This window comes from Gymnoscopelus braueri (assembly GCF_963280865.1).
Source record: "Gymnoscopelus braueri genome assembly, chromosome: 24".
Lineage (NCBI taxonomy): Eukaryota > Metazoa > Chordata > Actinopteri > Myctophiformes > Myctophidae > Gymnoscopelus > Gymnoscopelus braueri.
The window spans coordinates 13,499,911-13,516,338 of NC_137626.1; positions in this window are offsets into that span (position 1 = coordinate 13,499,911).

Consider the following 16,428-nt stretch of genomic DNA (forward strand, 5'->3'; position numbering starts at 1 on the left):
CCTGTGTCCTGTTAGTCCCTGTGTCTATTTAAACCCTGTGTTGGAGTGTGTTCCTGGCTTGCTAGATTGTAATCTCTGTATTCCTGTGTTACTCTGTGTTGTTCTTCTTCGAGTTTTATTCTGCCTCAACTCGGGTTGTCTTTCTTTGACTTGCAGTTTTGGGGTTTTGAGTACCAGGATCAGGGTTGACTAACTCTTGAGAGCTTCTAGATCGTCTACTTTCAAAATGTTTGCCTCTTATATTATTTGACAATTTGGCCAATGTTTGACCAGTATAGTTTGTTGATTACTTTTCATGCGGCAATGCTCTTTTTCTGTAACTTCATTGTCATCTGGGGTCCCGGCCCACAGGCTGAGAACCACTGGACTAGCTGACATACTGTGATCTGGATGTTGTCCATTAAAACACTGTTTCTATGCATGTTCTGAGCCAATCTGCATTTGGGTCCAAATCCACTTCCTCCTGACAACAACACAGAATTCCAGTTTCACTGGCTTCCATGCCGTCCCCTTAATCTATTTTGTTTACCCATCTTCATTTAGTGATTGATAATTAGAACAGGCTTGTTCATAGAAAATTATCTAAGTAGTCAAGGCTGCTTGACTTTTAATCATTATTTCTGCTTGGTAATAGAAAGAGCTCCGTGTGTTTTAAGGTTTGCAGTTTAGAGGGTTATCACTCTCTTATCTCCTGTTCACCGCCATTCACTGTTCTACTATTGGGGGTGTCATTATTTTTTATGCCATAGATGTATTTGTGGTGAGCCTTCACCAATAAAAATAACCTCTCCCCCACCTAGCCTGGGACCAATACCATTTTCGGGTTTCTGATCCGGTCTGGAATTAAGGGAAATAACTTTACGTCATCAGGTGGCCGGAACCCATGACCGGAACCTCCGGCGCTGTGCACCACCAAAATGATTCCCCTAGTTTAATATTGGGCTTGTTTTTCTGTAAAGTTGCTTGCAAATGTTGGTAGTTGCGGGTTGCGTTTTTTGGGGCTTGTTTCTAAAGTGTAGTTGCTTATTTTGGGCTTGTTGCTAAATGTTGTTTAAACCAGTGGTTCTTATTTTCATGGCAAGGATCCCCATATTCATAGCTTATGTGTTTGCCCCATCTGAAAATATTTTGTGCCAGGGGTAAAAATGTTTCAAAAATATTCCAGTTTTTTCTACATCTGTCTGCCTCCCTGTCTCTCATACACATTCATTGTCTACCTTCCTTCATCTTTCTCTCAGATTTGTCATTAAAACGTCGCTATAAATGCACCATTTACCATTACCATTTTCACTTCCAGCTAACCAATTACAAAAAACTGAAATAAAAACGGGGTCAGTTCTAATGTATGACCCTGTAGTCGTTATTTATATTTTGGACAGGAAGTCAACCATCTATTCTAGGCGACAAAACACTTCCTCTTTTCCTTGTCCGTCTCCTCGGGTGCATCCACACATAAGATGCAAGAACGGTCTTTCCGTTTTTTCCTATAACATGGGAGTGGATGGGACTTCCGATGACTGGCATCTTATGTGTGGATGCACCCCTCCTGATTAGCAGTACATGCTGTATTTAGAACAGGACTTGCTTGAAGTACCTTCCTGTTCCTCCACCCTTTGTAATAGGCCCCACTAGCCAGGAAACCAGACGAATCTGTCAGTGCAACAAAAAACGGGGGGAAAATCCCTGGGCAGATTAGTCTGCAATCAGTTTGTGATTGAATTTCACTGCCCCCGAAGTTGTGGGTCACCAATCAGGAACCAATCTGCAAATATGGGGCGCAGAGGTATTTTTTTTAATCAGCCCCTTGGAAATGCAGGTTCCAGAGATTCCAGACTATAATATCTACGCAGTGATATTAGTCTGGCTAAGTCCTCGCCTCCTGTTCCGGTGTCTCTGTCCAGTGGTCTTCAATGCCACTAACCCACCTCCTGGCTACTTCTGGAGGTCTGTTATTTGAGAAGCATCCACACAGGTGGCTGAACTTTTAAGTCTCTCTTTTGCCTTCCTCCCTCCTGTTTGTAAAGAGTCTTCATCAGGCTTGGCTGGTACATCTGACCTGGTCTTGGTGTGTGCCAGCGGTATACCTGGTCTACAGGAGTTTCTGTACAACTCCCTCTGCCTCTGGGATATCAGTCTCTACTAGGCTGTCAGCCGGTAGGAGAGGTGAAGCTGTCTTGTCCTCCATGTGCCTGTGGGAAGGTCTGCAGGTCATTGACCTGCAGTGGTTTTGTAAATGTTTGTAAGGGGGGAGAAGGGAGATGTGGAAAAAAAAAAGTTTATAATAGTTGTTGACAAATGTATTTTGGAAATACATCGTCATTGTCTTATATTGAATAAAAAAGTACCTGTGTGTATTGACTTAATATGCTCTTGCAATTGTTTTAATGAATGCAAATTAATTACATTTAAAGTTTCTCTCAGTATTGCATCTGTTATGGGAATGCTTAAAGAGTGTGTGCGTGTGTGTGCGTGTGTGTACGTGTGCGTGCGCACATGATCCTGTAGAGTGAATTATCATTTCAGTAGCAGTGTCAAGTGTTCCTCCAGGACACGGGATGCTACCGTACCTCCTCTATCAGACACACAGACGCTGAGGAGTCAAAATTGAACCCAAACACAGGGTACAGGGGCTCAATGAATCGGGACACCTTCCAGGTGTACAGGTGCGTCCGTGTGTCAGCGACTCTGTAGAAGGACAGAATGCCAGAAGGCCAGTCCAGATACACTCCTACTTTGTTGGAGTCAGAGGGACCGATGGAGAGGACAGTTGATTTCCCGCCGTGACGGACGGTGTACCTGTTACCATGGAAACCGTCCTCGCACAGCATACGCCAGGGCTTGTCACCGGCTGTCATCAGACTGTCATCAACCTTTCCTTTCCTGTTGACTCCTCTGTAGGTCAGCGCTATGGAAACCGCTCCACTCCACATGACCTCCCAGTAACAGCATCCACTTAGACCCTCTGTACACAGAGCCTGTTTCCTCATATCGAATGTATCCGTCATTTTCTCTCTCACCTCTATGACCTTTATGTTGTTCTCGGACAGAACGAGTCTGCTGTCTCCTGTGTTTGTGTCCAGAGTGAGTTCACGGAACTGACTTGTCCAGTTGGTCACCAATTGAACGTTCTCCATCTTCTCTTCCATTGTCTTCCTCTTGCTGGCGTCGTCATTATTCTGTTGGGTAGAGATCACTTGGAGTCTCTCCTCCCATGTCTTTCTCTCGTCCCTCCTCTCTTCCTCCGCAGCGTTTAACTTCCCTTGCATTTCCAGGACATTTTCCTGTGCTGTCTTCGTCCCGTCCGTCAGGTCCTCAATCGTCCTCTGTGCAGAGAGGAGCTTGTCCTCCGCTGACGTCACCTCGTTCTTCATGTGTTCAATCAGCTGCTCCACAGAGAGGAGCTTATTCTCGGTTGTTTCCGTCTCGCTCGTCGTGTCTTCTTCAGTCGTCTGCTGCGCAGGGAGGCTCTTCTCCTCCGTGGACTTGACGTCGCTCTTCATGCTCTCAATCTTCCGCTCTGCAGAGAGGAACTTGTTCTCTGTTGACTTAATCTGGTTTTTCATCTCTTCAATCTTGCCCTCTTTTGACCTCATCTCGTTTTTCATGACTTCAAGCTTGTTCTCTGCAAAGAGGAACTTCTTCTCTGCCGACTGCACCTCATTCTTCATGTGTTCAATCTGCTGCTCTGCAGACAGGAGCTTGTTCTCTGTTGACTCCACCTCGTTCTTCATGCCTTCAATTTTGTCCTCTGCAGAGAGGAGCTTGTTCTCTGCCGTCTTAATCTCATTCTTCATGTCTTCAATCTGCTGCTCCGCACAGAGGAACTTGTTCTCCGCCGTTTTAATCTCATTTTCCATGTCTTCAATCTGCTGCTCCGCAGACAGGAACAGAAACTCTGCCGACTCCATCTCGTTCTTCATGTTATGAACCGTGTTCTCTGCCGAGTTCATCTGATTCTTCATGTCTTCAATCTTGTTCTCTGTGGTCTTCATCTCCTGTGTTATCTCTTCAACCTTCTGGTCTGCGGCGAGTAACTTGCCCTCCGTCGCCTTCATCTCGTTCCTCATGTCTGCGACCTTCTGCTCTGCGGAGAGCAACTTGTCTTCTGCTGCCTTCATCTCATTCGTCATGTCTTCAATTTTTTGCTCCGCACAGAGGAACTTCTCCTCTGCCGTCCTCATCCCATTTTCCACATCTCCTATCTTCTGCTCCGCGGAGAGGAACTTGTTGTCTGCCGACTTGATCTCGTTCTTCACGTCCCGAATCTTGTTCTCTGTTGACTTCACCTCACTTTGCATGTCTTCAATCTTGTTCTCTGTCGTCGTCATCTCGTTCTTAATGTCCGTGACCTTCCGTTCTGCTGTGAGTAGCTTGTTCTCTGCCATCTTGACCGCAGTCCTCATGTCCTCGATCTGCTGCTCTGCGGACATAAACCTGTTCTCCGCTGTCTTCATCTCGTGCTTCATGTCTTCAACCTGCTGCTGTCTGGAGAGGTACTTGTTCTCTGCAGATTTGATGTCGTTCCTCATGCTCGCGATCTTGCGCTCTGCAGAGAGGAGCCGGTTATCTGTTGACTTCACCTTGCTCTTTGTCTCTTCGATCTGGTCCTCTTTTGACTTCATCGCGTTTTTCATGACTTCAATCTTGTTCTCTGCAAAGACGAACTTGTTCTCTGTCGTCTTCAGCTGGTTCTTCAAGCCTTGGATCTTCTGCTGTGCGGAGAGGAGCTTGTTCTCTGCTCTCTTTGCCTCGCTCTTCATGTCTTCAATTGTGTCCTCTGCAGAGAGGAGCTTGTTCTCTGCCGTCTTAATCTCACTCTTCATGTCCTCGACCATACGCTCCGCCAAGAGGAACTTGTTCTCTGTTGACTTCATCTCGTTCGTAATGTCTTGGACCGTCTGCTCTTCAGAGAGGAGCTGGTCCTCCACTATCTTTATCTCATATGTCATGACTTCAATCTTCTGCTCTGCACAGAGGAACTTGTCCTCTGTTGTCTTCACCTGGTTCCTCATGTCTTCGATTTTCTGTTCTGCAGACTCAAACTTGTTCTCTGCAGACTTGATGTCGTTCGCCATGCTCTCAATCTTCCGCTCTGCAGAGAGGGACTTGTTCTCTGCTGACTTCGTCTTGTTCTTCATCACTTCAACCTGTTCCTCTTTTGACCTCATCTCGTTCTTCATCACTTCGTTATTCTGTGCCGCCAAGAGGAACTTGCTCTCTGTCGTCCTCAATTCGTTTTTCGCGTCTACGATCTTCTGTTCCGCGGAGAGGAGCTTGTCCTTTGTTGTCTTTACTTCGTTTTTCATGTCTTCAATCTGCTGCTCTGCCAAGAGGAACTTGTTCTCGGCCGACTTTGCCTCGTCCTTCATGTTTTGAATCTTGTTCTCTGCCGAGTCCATCTCGCTCTTCATGCCTTCAATCCGATGCTCTGCGGAGAGAAACTTGTTATCGGCTGTCTTCATCTCGGTCTTCATGCCTTCAATCTTCCGCTCTGCAGAGAGGAACTTGTTCTCTGCTGACTTCGTCTTGTTCTTCATCTGTTCAACCTGGTCCTCTTTTGACCTCATCTCGTTTTTCATTACTTCAATCTTGTTCTCTGCAAAGAGGAACTTGTTTTCTGCTGACTTCACATGGTTCTTCATTTCTTCAATCTGCTGCTCTGCGGATAGGAGCTTGTTCTCTGCTGTCTTCATCTCATTCTTCATGTGTTCAATTTGCTGCCCTGCAAAGAGGAACTTTTCCTCTGCTGTCTTAATTTCATTCTTCATGTCTTCAATTTGCCGCTCTGCAAAGAGGGACTTTTTCTCTGCCGTCTTAATCTCATTCTTCATGTCTTCAATTTGCTGCTCTGCAAAGAGGAACTTGTTCTCTGCTGACTTCATCTCGTCCTCTTTTGACCTAATTTCGTCTTTCATTACTTCAATCTTGTTCTCTGCAAAGAGGAGCTTGTTCTCTGCTGACTTCAATTCATTCATCATATCTTCAATCTTCTGTTCCGCAGAGTGAAACTTGTTCTCTGTTCTCTTCATCCTGTTCTTCGTGTCCTCAATCTCCTGCTCTGCAGAGAGGCACTTGTGTTTTGTTGTCTTCATCTCGTTCTTCATCTCTTCGATTTTCTGCATTGCAAAGAGGAACTTTTGTGACAAAGCCTCTTTTTCTCTAATGAGTTGAAGTCGCTTCCCCTCCCATGTGTTCCTTTCCTCCCTGTTCTCTTCACCGAGGGTTCCAATCACTTGGTAGTTCCTTTTTTCCTCTTCTACCACCTTCTCCAACCTCTGTTCCATTTTTAGGATCTTGGTATCTCTGGTCCTTTGAATCTCCTCCATGTCTTTAATCCTCTCTCCTTGAAAAAGGAGTCTTTCAATCAGTTTGTCTTTCATCTCCTCCCAGTCTGTCTTCTCCTTGATGAAAATGTGGTTAATGTCCTCCATTACAGTCTGGAGGGTGTTCTCTTGTCTCTTTTCTCTTGTCTGCATGTAAGAGTAACCAACCATAAGCGCAGATGCCGCTGACACAAGGCCAACGCTGAACGCCTTCACATTAGACATTTTTGTTTTGAGTTTCTGTGGTTCAGATACTGCTAGGGGTGCAAAGCTACTAATAGTTCAGTCCAACGCTGACACATTTATGTATATCCACAAACTCTCCCGAGTTGGTGTGCCACAGCTGTGTGCTAATTGGATGTATTTTTTTCATCACGGATGACTCACAGTGGTTTTGCAAGAGAGAATGAATTTACGAAAAAATCACACCCAGTGTGAAGTGGGCGGTGTGGTCATCACAGTGGTCATCATAGTGATGGAAGCTCACTTCAAAAAAGAAATACATTTATTGAAAAGAATCTTTATTAAAGTCATAAAAATGACTTTAATAAAGTGATGGAAGCTCACTTCCAAAAGTTTTTTGGAAGTCCATAATCTTATTTATAGGTTATTAATGTCATCATGTGTCTCGCTAGCCAATCACAGTGCTGAATAGAGTCAGCCAATAGAGTCAGCCAATCACAGTACAGCTAGGGGTCTACTAATGAGCCAATCACAATGCAGGAAACTAATACTAATGAGGTGTCCCAACCCCACTTATAGGGGCGGCTACACCGCCCAAAAATGTTCTCCTGGGGATCCCCCAAAATAATTTGGGGACCCAACCCCAGTTTGGGAGCCACTGATCTAGAGTTGAACCGACAATTTGGAATTTGAACAATACAGATACAACTAGAAAAAGCGCTCCTCGGAGCACAGGTCTCCGCCAGGTCAGGTACGTTATTCTGGCCTCCTGGTGGCGCTATAATAGGCCAATGTGAAAAGGGTGCCATTTATTCTTAGGTCTTTCAGGGCAATCAGACACTGCATTCATGATTTGAGGCATTTTGTTCCAAAAATGTGTTTTTCTAAATTAGACCTGCTGGTCTGCTATAACAGGTCAATGCTATAACAGGCCAATGTGAAAAGGGTGGCATTTCTTCCTCGGCCTAGTGGGAATGTGCGTGTGAAATTTCACGGAAATCGCAAGCTGCGTGCATAGTTTGAGTCTTTTTGTTCAAAACGGACCAATCCTGCAAACTTTGGAAGCCAACCATAGGCAATGAGGATGGAATATGGGAAATCGGACAGATCCGTGTTGATCACATGACTATAGAGATACTGTGTACCGATTTGCATGACGTTTGGATAAAATCTGTAGGAGTAATGTAAAAAAAATGGGTTGTGCACAAATCAGCCTCCTGGTGGCGCTATAACAGGCCCATGTGAAAAAATTGGGGCAGAGGTTCTGAATTGTCATCCAGGGAGTGTGTGTGCACAGTTTCGGAGCGACCGGGCCAACGGTGCCGGAGATTAGCTGCTAACACACAGACAGGACGGACACACACACACGGACGGACGGAGGGAGGGTAAAACATACTCTCTCGCCATGCCTTCGGCCTGGCGGAGACAATAAAATGATTGAATAATATAAATAATTTATATTTTCAATCTATCAATGAAATGCTAAATTAAAGTGAGAAATACACAATACAACGCATTATATAAGTAGGCAGAAGTATCTAGAGAGCTTGAATGTAGTATGGAAATTGTCCAACAGCCATCAATACATAACACCACAATAGTACTCTGTGTCATGTAAACCGGGGTCAAGAACATGAAAACACAAACAGAGTACATATGAGGATTATTACTGGTGTTCATTTAAGGGCAAGACCACTTTGGTAGAGGTTTGGGTTGTGTAGTTACCTTGCCATGGTGTAACTCCAAAGGTGGACAATTGATTGATTAGATTGATAATTCAAAATATGCTCCTCATTAACTTACATTGTACGGTAAAACAGCTATTTTTTTTAGCACATAAACGAACGCAAACAAAGCTGATTTAGACAATATAGAACATCACCAAATCATTTTTAATACAAATATTAACTTCCTGTTGATTTTGATCTGGATCCGGCTCTTCAAATAGTAAAATAAGCAGGAAGTTGACATTTTTATAAAAAAAAACAGTACTGGGTTTGGTGATGTTCTATATTGTCTGAATCCAGAGATGGTGCGCTGCCATCAAGGGGGTGTATCTGGAGGGCACACTGCCAGTGAGCAATGATGGAAAAAAGTACAATACCACAATCTAGAAATACTCAGTTACTAAAGTAAAAGGTCTGGTATTCAAAATTTACTTGAGCAAAAGTACAAAAGTATTGGCATAAAAATATACTTAAAGTACCGAAAGTACTGTAAAAGGACTGATTATGCAGAATGTCCCATTTAACAAGTTCAATATGTATACAAATATTTTGAAAATAGCAGATCTACAATAATAATAGCAATATAATTATAGTCAAAATCTAAAAAGTAACAAGTAACTAAAGTTTTCAAATAATTGTAGTGAAGTAAAAGTACAATATTTGCCTCTGAGATGTAGTGGAGTAGAAGTAAAAATATAGAAAATTGGATATACTCCAGTAATGTAAAAATACCTCAACATTTTACTTAAGTACAGTACAGCTCTCGAAGTCACTATTTTAGCACATAAACAAACGCAAACAAAGCTGATTTAGACAATATAGAACATCACCAAATTTTTAATACAAATATTAACTTCCTGTTGATTTTGATCTGGATCCGGCTCTTCAAATAGTAAAATCAGCAGGAAGTTGACATTTTTATTTAAAAAACAAAACAGTACTGGGTTTGGTGATGTTTTATATTGTCTGAATCAGCATTGTTTGTGTTTATTTATGTGCTAAAAGTGTGACTTTGAGAGCTGTTTTACCGTACAACGTAACAATGAGGAGCATATTTTGAATTATCAATTTCTAATCAAAGGAGCAATCATTTTGGATTTCTTGTCCGCCTTTGGAGTTCCATCATGGCAAGGGTAAAATACACAACCCAAACCTCTACCAAAGTGGTCTTTCCCTTTAAGCAATATTGCTTGAGAGGGTGTGGTTTACCGTCACTATGGCACGCCAGTGATGTGGCCAGGAACGAGGCACTTGTGCAGAGTACCGCGAGCATCACTGAAGTGATAGAGAGAGAGACAGGGGGAGTTAGAGGGTGAGTGAAGGAGTGAGAGAGGGAGAGACAGAGGAAAGCATGACAACGGAGCCTATTTAGTATTTCACCCATGCATGCAATAACCTGGCCAATGCTGGATACTGAAACCTGAACACGGTGATTGACGCTTATTTTCATAACCAATGAAAAGTATTTGAAGAAGAGCCTGTGACTGTAATAATAACTACATTGGATCACAGGCTAATTTGTCAAAATCCTGAAACGTAACAGTTTTGGACATACAGTACGAGGTTTCCGTCTGACAGCGATATTATGTATCATACATACACTGAAGTTTGTCACATAATGTATATCTCTGTGTTGTTATTCATGTCCTCACTGTTTCGCCTGATTCACGGCCTTTTTGCTATTATTTTAATGTTATGCTTTTGCTTTTCTTTTTTGCTTTGCTTTGCTTTGTACTTTTTCTGAAATTGTTTCATGTCATGAAAGGTGCTATGCAAATAAAGTTTATTATTATTATTATTATTATTGTTATTATAACAGAAGGTTTCAAAATGTCAGCTTTGCCTCAGGAAAGCTTTGAAACATAGTCCTACTAAAAAAACGTTTTTTGTTGTTTTGCAATTTGTATTTCTCTACAAGCAAGCCACTGGTCAGAGAAACAGGAAGCCAGAAGCCAGACTAGAGCCAGGGAACCAGCATCCCACAAGAAGCTCCTGGTCAGAGTATAGCCAAGGGCAGATAGGGAGATGGAAACCTATAGTGCAAGTCTGCAACAGCCCAAGGTGAGAGAAAGCGAGGACACGTCCCAAACGGCCATCATGGTCCATAAAGATGCCCTCCAGTCCCAGCTGTTCCCAGAGATGGTGGCTGCCATCAAGGGGGTGTATCTGGAGGGCACACTGCCAGTGAGCAGTGGTGGAAAAAAGTACAATACCACAATCTAGAAATACTCAATTACTAAAGTAAAAGGTCTGGTATTCAAAATGTACTTGAGCAAAGGTGCAAAAGTATTGGCATCAAAATATACTTATTGTACCAAAAGTAAAAGGACTCATTATGCAGGATGCCCCATTTAACAAGTTCAATAAGTATACAAATCTTTTGAAAATAGATCTACAATAATAATAGCAATATAATAATAGTCAAAATCTAAAAAGTAGCTAAAGTTTTCAAATAATTGTAGTGAAGTAAAAGTACAATATTTGCCTCTGAGATGTAGTGGAGTAGAAGTAAAACTATTGAAAACTGGATATACTCCAGTAATGTAAAAATACCTCAAAATTTTACTTAAGTACAGTGTACTTTCCACCACTGCCAGTGAGGCAGTCAAGTCTGCAAGTTGATTTTCACATTATAGGCATAGTCTATTAGCCATGTAGGCATAGTCATACTAATGAATGGAATCATGTGGACTTCCTCCTCAAAGTCAACTATACCAGTGGTTCCCAAACACCATGGGTACAGGGGACCCATTTGTGGGTCATGGACACATTTTTTATGAGTCACGACTAAATATCCCTTATTTCTTTTTATTGTCTCCGCCAGGCCGAAGGCATGGCGAGAGAGTATGTTTTACCCCTTGTCCGTCCGTCCGTCCGTGTGTGTGTTTGTGTGTGTGTGTGTGTGTGTGTGTGTGTGTGTGTGTGTGTGTGTGTGTGTGTGTGTGTCCGTCTGTCACCAGCTAATCTCCGGCACCGTTGGCCCGGTCGCTCCGAAACTGTGCACACACACTCCCTGGATGCCAATTCAGAACTTCTGCCCCAAGTCTTTCACATGGGCCTGTTATAGCGCCACCAGGAGGCTGATTTGTGCAAACCCATTTTTTAAATATTACTCCTACAAATTTTATCCAAATGTCATGCAAATCAGTACACAGTATCACTATAGTCATTTGATCAACACGGATCTGTCCAATTTCCCATATTCCATCCTCATGGCCTAAGGTTGGCTTCCAAAGTTTGCAGGATTGGTCCGTTTTGAACAAAAAGCCTCAAAGTATACACACAGCTTGCGATTTCCGTGAAATTTCACACGCACATTCCCACTAGGCCGAGGAAGAAATGCCACCCTTCTCACATTGGCCTGTTATAGCGCCACCAGCAGGTCTAATTTAGCAAAACACATTTTTGGAACAAAATGCCTCAAATCATGAATGCAGTGTCAATGCAAGAATAAATGGCACGGTTGGTGCCTATTATAGTGCCACCAGGAGGCCAGAATAACGTACCTGACCTGGCGGAGACCTGTGCTCCGAGGAGCACTTTTTCTAGTTTATTTTGTTTCGGTACAACATTTTTATTATTTCAAAAGATTTTCAAAAATAAAACACAAAAAGGTTTCAGAAATAAAACAAATTTCAAACATAAAAACAAAATCTATGAATATCCATCAATTTCGAAAACATAAGAAGTAGGCCTAGTGAAAATAGCTGATCTACAAGCTGTCGCATGGCGACACGTTTTGAGCCTGCAGATCAGCTATTCTCACTAGTTTGGGTCCCAGAGAGACATCAAATCTTTTGGGTCTCGAGCTAAAATGTTTTGGAACCACTGAGCTATACTAACTAACATGCCAGACTGTAGGGTGCTTTAACAATAGTTTTTCATGTATCGGGTTGCAAGCCTTTCGTCAGAATATTAATTTCATACAGTGACTCTGCAGAGGCGAGGTGACTGGCTCCTGAGAGAACCTGTTCAGTTCAGTTCAGTTCATTTTTTTTTAATTTTCGGATAATGGGCACAAACATATTAACAAATAACATTTCATTATTATTATTATTTTCTCAGTAGTGTCCAAGAGTCCGAAAAGGGGCTAGGGAGAAGCACTAGGCTTGTCGGGCCCTGCCCTGTAGTCTTACAACTTTTTTCTTCATTATTGTTTTAATCACAAAGCACGCCCCATGGCGTACTTACTTACGTATACATTATTTATATATACATATATATATATATGTACATATATACATGGTATGTGGTATATACATCCCAATATAATACAATAGTATGTTCTATATTATAATATAATTCAATATTACAATAGCAATAGTATAGTAACAATATAATATTATATAGTATAATTGCAAATATATAACACAACATATCCTAACACATCATTTAAAATAATATGTTATGATATAATATGATATAACAATACAGCAATTACAATATTATATCCATTTCTACTGTCTAATATAATTATATAACACTACATCATACTTTCAATCAAGCTCTTCTTCCCTTCTGTACCTATCGAAAATAGATCTCTTTAGTCTAACTTTGAATTTATGTATGTTTTCACAATATTTTAATTCATCCTCTAACCCATTCCATAGGGTGGCTCCATAAGAAGAGATACACATTATTTTAAGATCTGTTTTCATCACATGTTTCTTGAAGTTCAGTGGTCCTCTGAGGTTATATCCCCCCTCTTTATCCAAAAATTTGCTTCGTACATTTCCCGGTAATTGATTATATCTTGCTTTATACATGACCTGTAGTGTTTTAAAGATGACCATATCCTTGAACTTCAAAAGATGTGATTGAAGAAACAATATATGTGTATGGTCCCGATATCCTGCATTATTTATTACTCTTATTGCTCTTTTTTGAATTATGATTAATGAATTTATGGTTGATTTGTATGTGTTACCCCATACCTCTGAGCAGTAATATAAATAGGGTAATAACCTGTGAAATGGTCCTACACCTCCGTGATGGTTTGAATTAATGAAATATTGTGCGGGTATTCGTTATGAACAGCGTGTCACTGTGTATTAATGAAACCCAAATTGAAACTTTTTCCAATTAAAAATGCAATTGTGTTTCTAATAAATGTTTTATGTACAGGATCGAGAAAGTAATTATACAAAATTGCTTTGGTTCAATAAGTTCCGGTAGTTGGGTGGCAGCGGGGGGGGGGGGTATTTTTTCATCCAGCGTGTTGCCTGATTTTAAGGACTCTCTTTTTCCCTCTTTATTTGTGTATATTATTAATAGCACCTGAAAGCACGGATTCCCTAGACATTGTGTGTGTGTGTGTGTGTGTGTGTGTGTGTGTGTGTGTGTGTGTGTGTGTGTGTGTGTGTGTGTGTGTGTGTGTGTGTGTGTGTGTGTGTGTGTGTGTGTGTGATAAGCAGTATGGCTTAGGCCAGTGGTTCTCAAGGGGGGGGGGGGTACCAGGGGGTCCCCAGCAAAATGCGTTAATATAGCATCACAATCATTTTAACCACTTTATCCATTTATACGTTGGCTATACAAAAATAGCAGATCTACAAGCTCACAGTAAAAGCTCCGAGCTTGTATATCCGCTTTTTTAGATTTATTTTTTCTCTTCTGGGGAGGGGGGGTGGTCCCTGGCACAAAACATTTTCAGATGGGGGTCCGCGGCCAAATACGTATCAATTTCGTGGTCCACGGCAAGAAAACGTTTGAGAACCAGTGGCTTGTATAGGCTGTTATCAACATGGATTTGGGAGGGAGGGGCAGGTTTCATCAGGTCTAAGTCAGGGTACCCTTGAGGTAGCCTATGCATAATTAAAAAAAAAAAAAAAAGGTTGTGAGCTGCCGCAATAAATAAAATAAATAAAAAATAAAGTCTCTTCCTCCAAAGACCTCCGTCAAACCACTGAAGTCTGAAAGCGTTTTATACATTTTGTCATCTTCCTCACACCACCACCGCCGCCACCACATCACTCATTATTACACTGATGCACAAGTAAACACCAAGGCCATCTCTCCCTCTCTCTCTCTCCGTCTGTCTGTCTGTCACTCTATTCATCCCTTCTTTTCTCCCGCTGTGGGATGAATGGTTCTGTCGCTTCAGAACCCTCCACACGTCTCTCTGCTCGCCTTCATTGTGCTCCAGTGGTGGAAAGTATAAGTACATTTACTATTAAGTACTGCACTTAAGTACAATTTTGAGGTATTTGTACTTTACTTTTACTTCTACTCCACTACATCTCGGATCCAAATATTGTACTTTTACTCCACTAGATTTATTTGAAAACCCTAGTTACTAGTTACTTTGTAGATTTTGATTATTATTACAAAACATACATTAACCACTTCAGCCCTATATACATTTCGGCCATTTGAAAATAGACGATCTACAAGCTCACAATGCGTGGCATCGCCACGCATTGTGAGCTTGTAGATCGGCTATTTTCAAAAGATGTGTATACATTTGAAAACTTGAAATGGGACATTCTGCATAATGAATACTTTTACCTTTGGTATTTTAAGTACATTTTGATGCCAATACTTTTGCACTTGTACTCAAGCACATTTAGAATTCCGGACATTTACTTGTAAAAAATGTGAGTACTTTTTCCACCGCTGATTGTGCTTCACTTCCACTCAATGAGTGTCATGCGTGGCCTTCCCTCTCTGCCTCTCTCTCTCATCTCTCTCTCTCTCTCTCTCTCTCTCTGTTTTTTGTGTTGCTTTGTTATTATAGGACGTGTGTGACATGACACATACGTCATGTTATTCTCCCAGTGTCTGTTGTGTTGTGTTTGTCGACAAGTTATTACTGTCTTGCACAATCTCTCTCTTTTATTGTCTCCGCCAGGCCGAAAGGCATGGCGAGAGAGTATGTTTTACACTCCGTTCGTCCGTCCGTGTGTCCGTGTGTCCGTCTGTCACCAGCTAATCTCCGACACCGTTGGCTTGATCGCAGCGAAACTGTGCACACAATCCACAATTGGATGCCAATTCCGAACTTCTGCCCCAAATTTTTCACATGGGCCTTTTATAGCGCCACCAGGAGGCCGATTTGTGCAAAACATATTTTTTGACAGTACTCCTACAGATTTTGTCCAAAAATCTCGCAAATTGGTACACAGTATCTCTATAGTCATTAAACAAAACGGGTCTTTCACATTTTTCATATTCCATCCTGAATGGCTAAAAATGGCTTCCAAAGTTTGCAGGAGTGCTCCATTTTCAACAAAATGCCTCAACACAGCATGCAAATTTTGCACGCATATTTCCACTATGCCGAGGAAGAAATGCCACTTGAAAATTTTCAAATCAGCCTCATGGTGGCGCTATAACAGGCCGATTCATGTTTTTACCTATAGCTGCACCGATCTGTGTAAAACTTTGTATGCGCACTCCCTAGAGGTCAAGGAAAAACCTTTAACCTGCATTTTTCCCATCTGCCTTTTATAGCGCCACCAGGAGGCCGACTAATGTAAAACACATTTCTTTATATTACTCCTTCCGATTTTATCCAAATTTCACGCAAATCGGTACACATGATCTCCATAGTCATGTGATCAAGACGGATGTGTTTGATTTTTCATATTCCATCCTCATTGGCTAAGATTGACATCTAAAGTTTGCAGTAGTGGCTTGTTTTGAACAAAATTCCGCAAATCATGAACGCACCGTCCGATTGCGGTCAAACTTTGCACGCACATTCACACTAGGTTGAGGAACAAATGCCACCCTTTTAACATTGGCCTGTTATAGCGCCACCAGCAGGTCTAATTTAGCAAAAAAAATAAGTTGCACAAAATGCCTCAAACCATGAATGCAGTGTCCGATTGGGTCCGATAGGGTACCATTAAGAACAAATGGTACCCTTTAAACATTGGCCTATTATAGCGCCACCAGGAGGCCACAATAACCTACCTGACCTGGCGGAGACCTGTGCTCCGAGGAGCACTTTTTCTAGTTCTCTGTGATTCTCTCTCTGTCTTTTGCTGCCTCTCTGTTTCATGTCATCCTTCCTCTTAAAATGATTGTGATGCTATATTAACACATTTTGCTGGGGACCCCCTGGAACCCCCCCAAGGACCCCTGGGGGTCCTCAGACCCCACTTTGAGAACCAATGCTTTATTGTCCCCATGGCCAAGACTATGTTTTGCACCCTGTCCGTCCGTCTGTGCGTCTGTGTGTGTGTGTGTCCGTT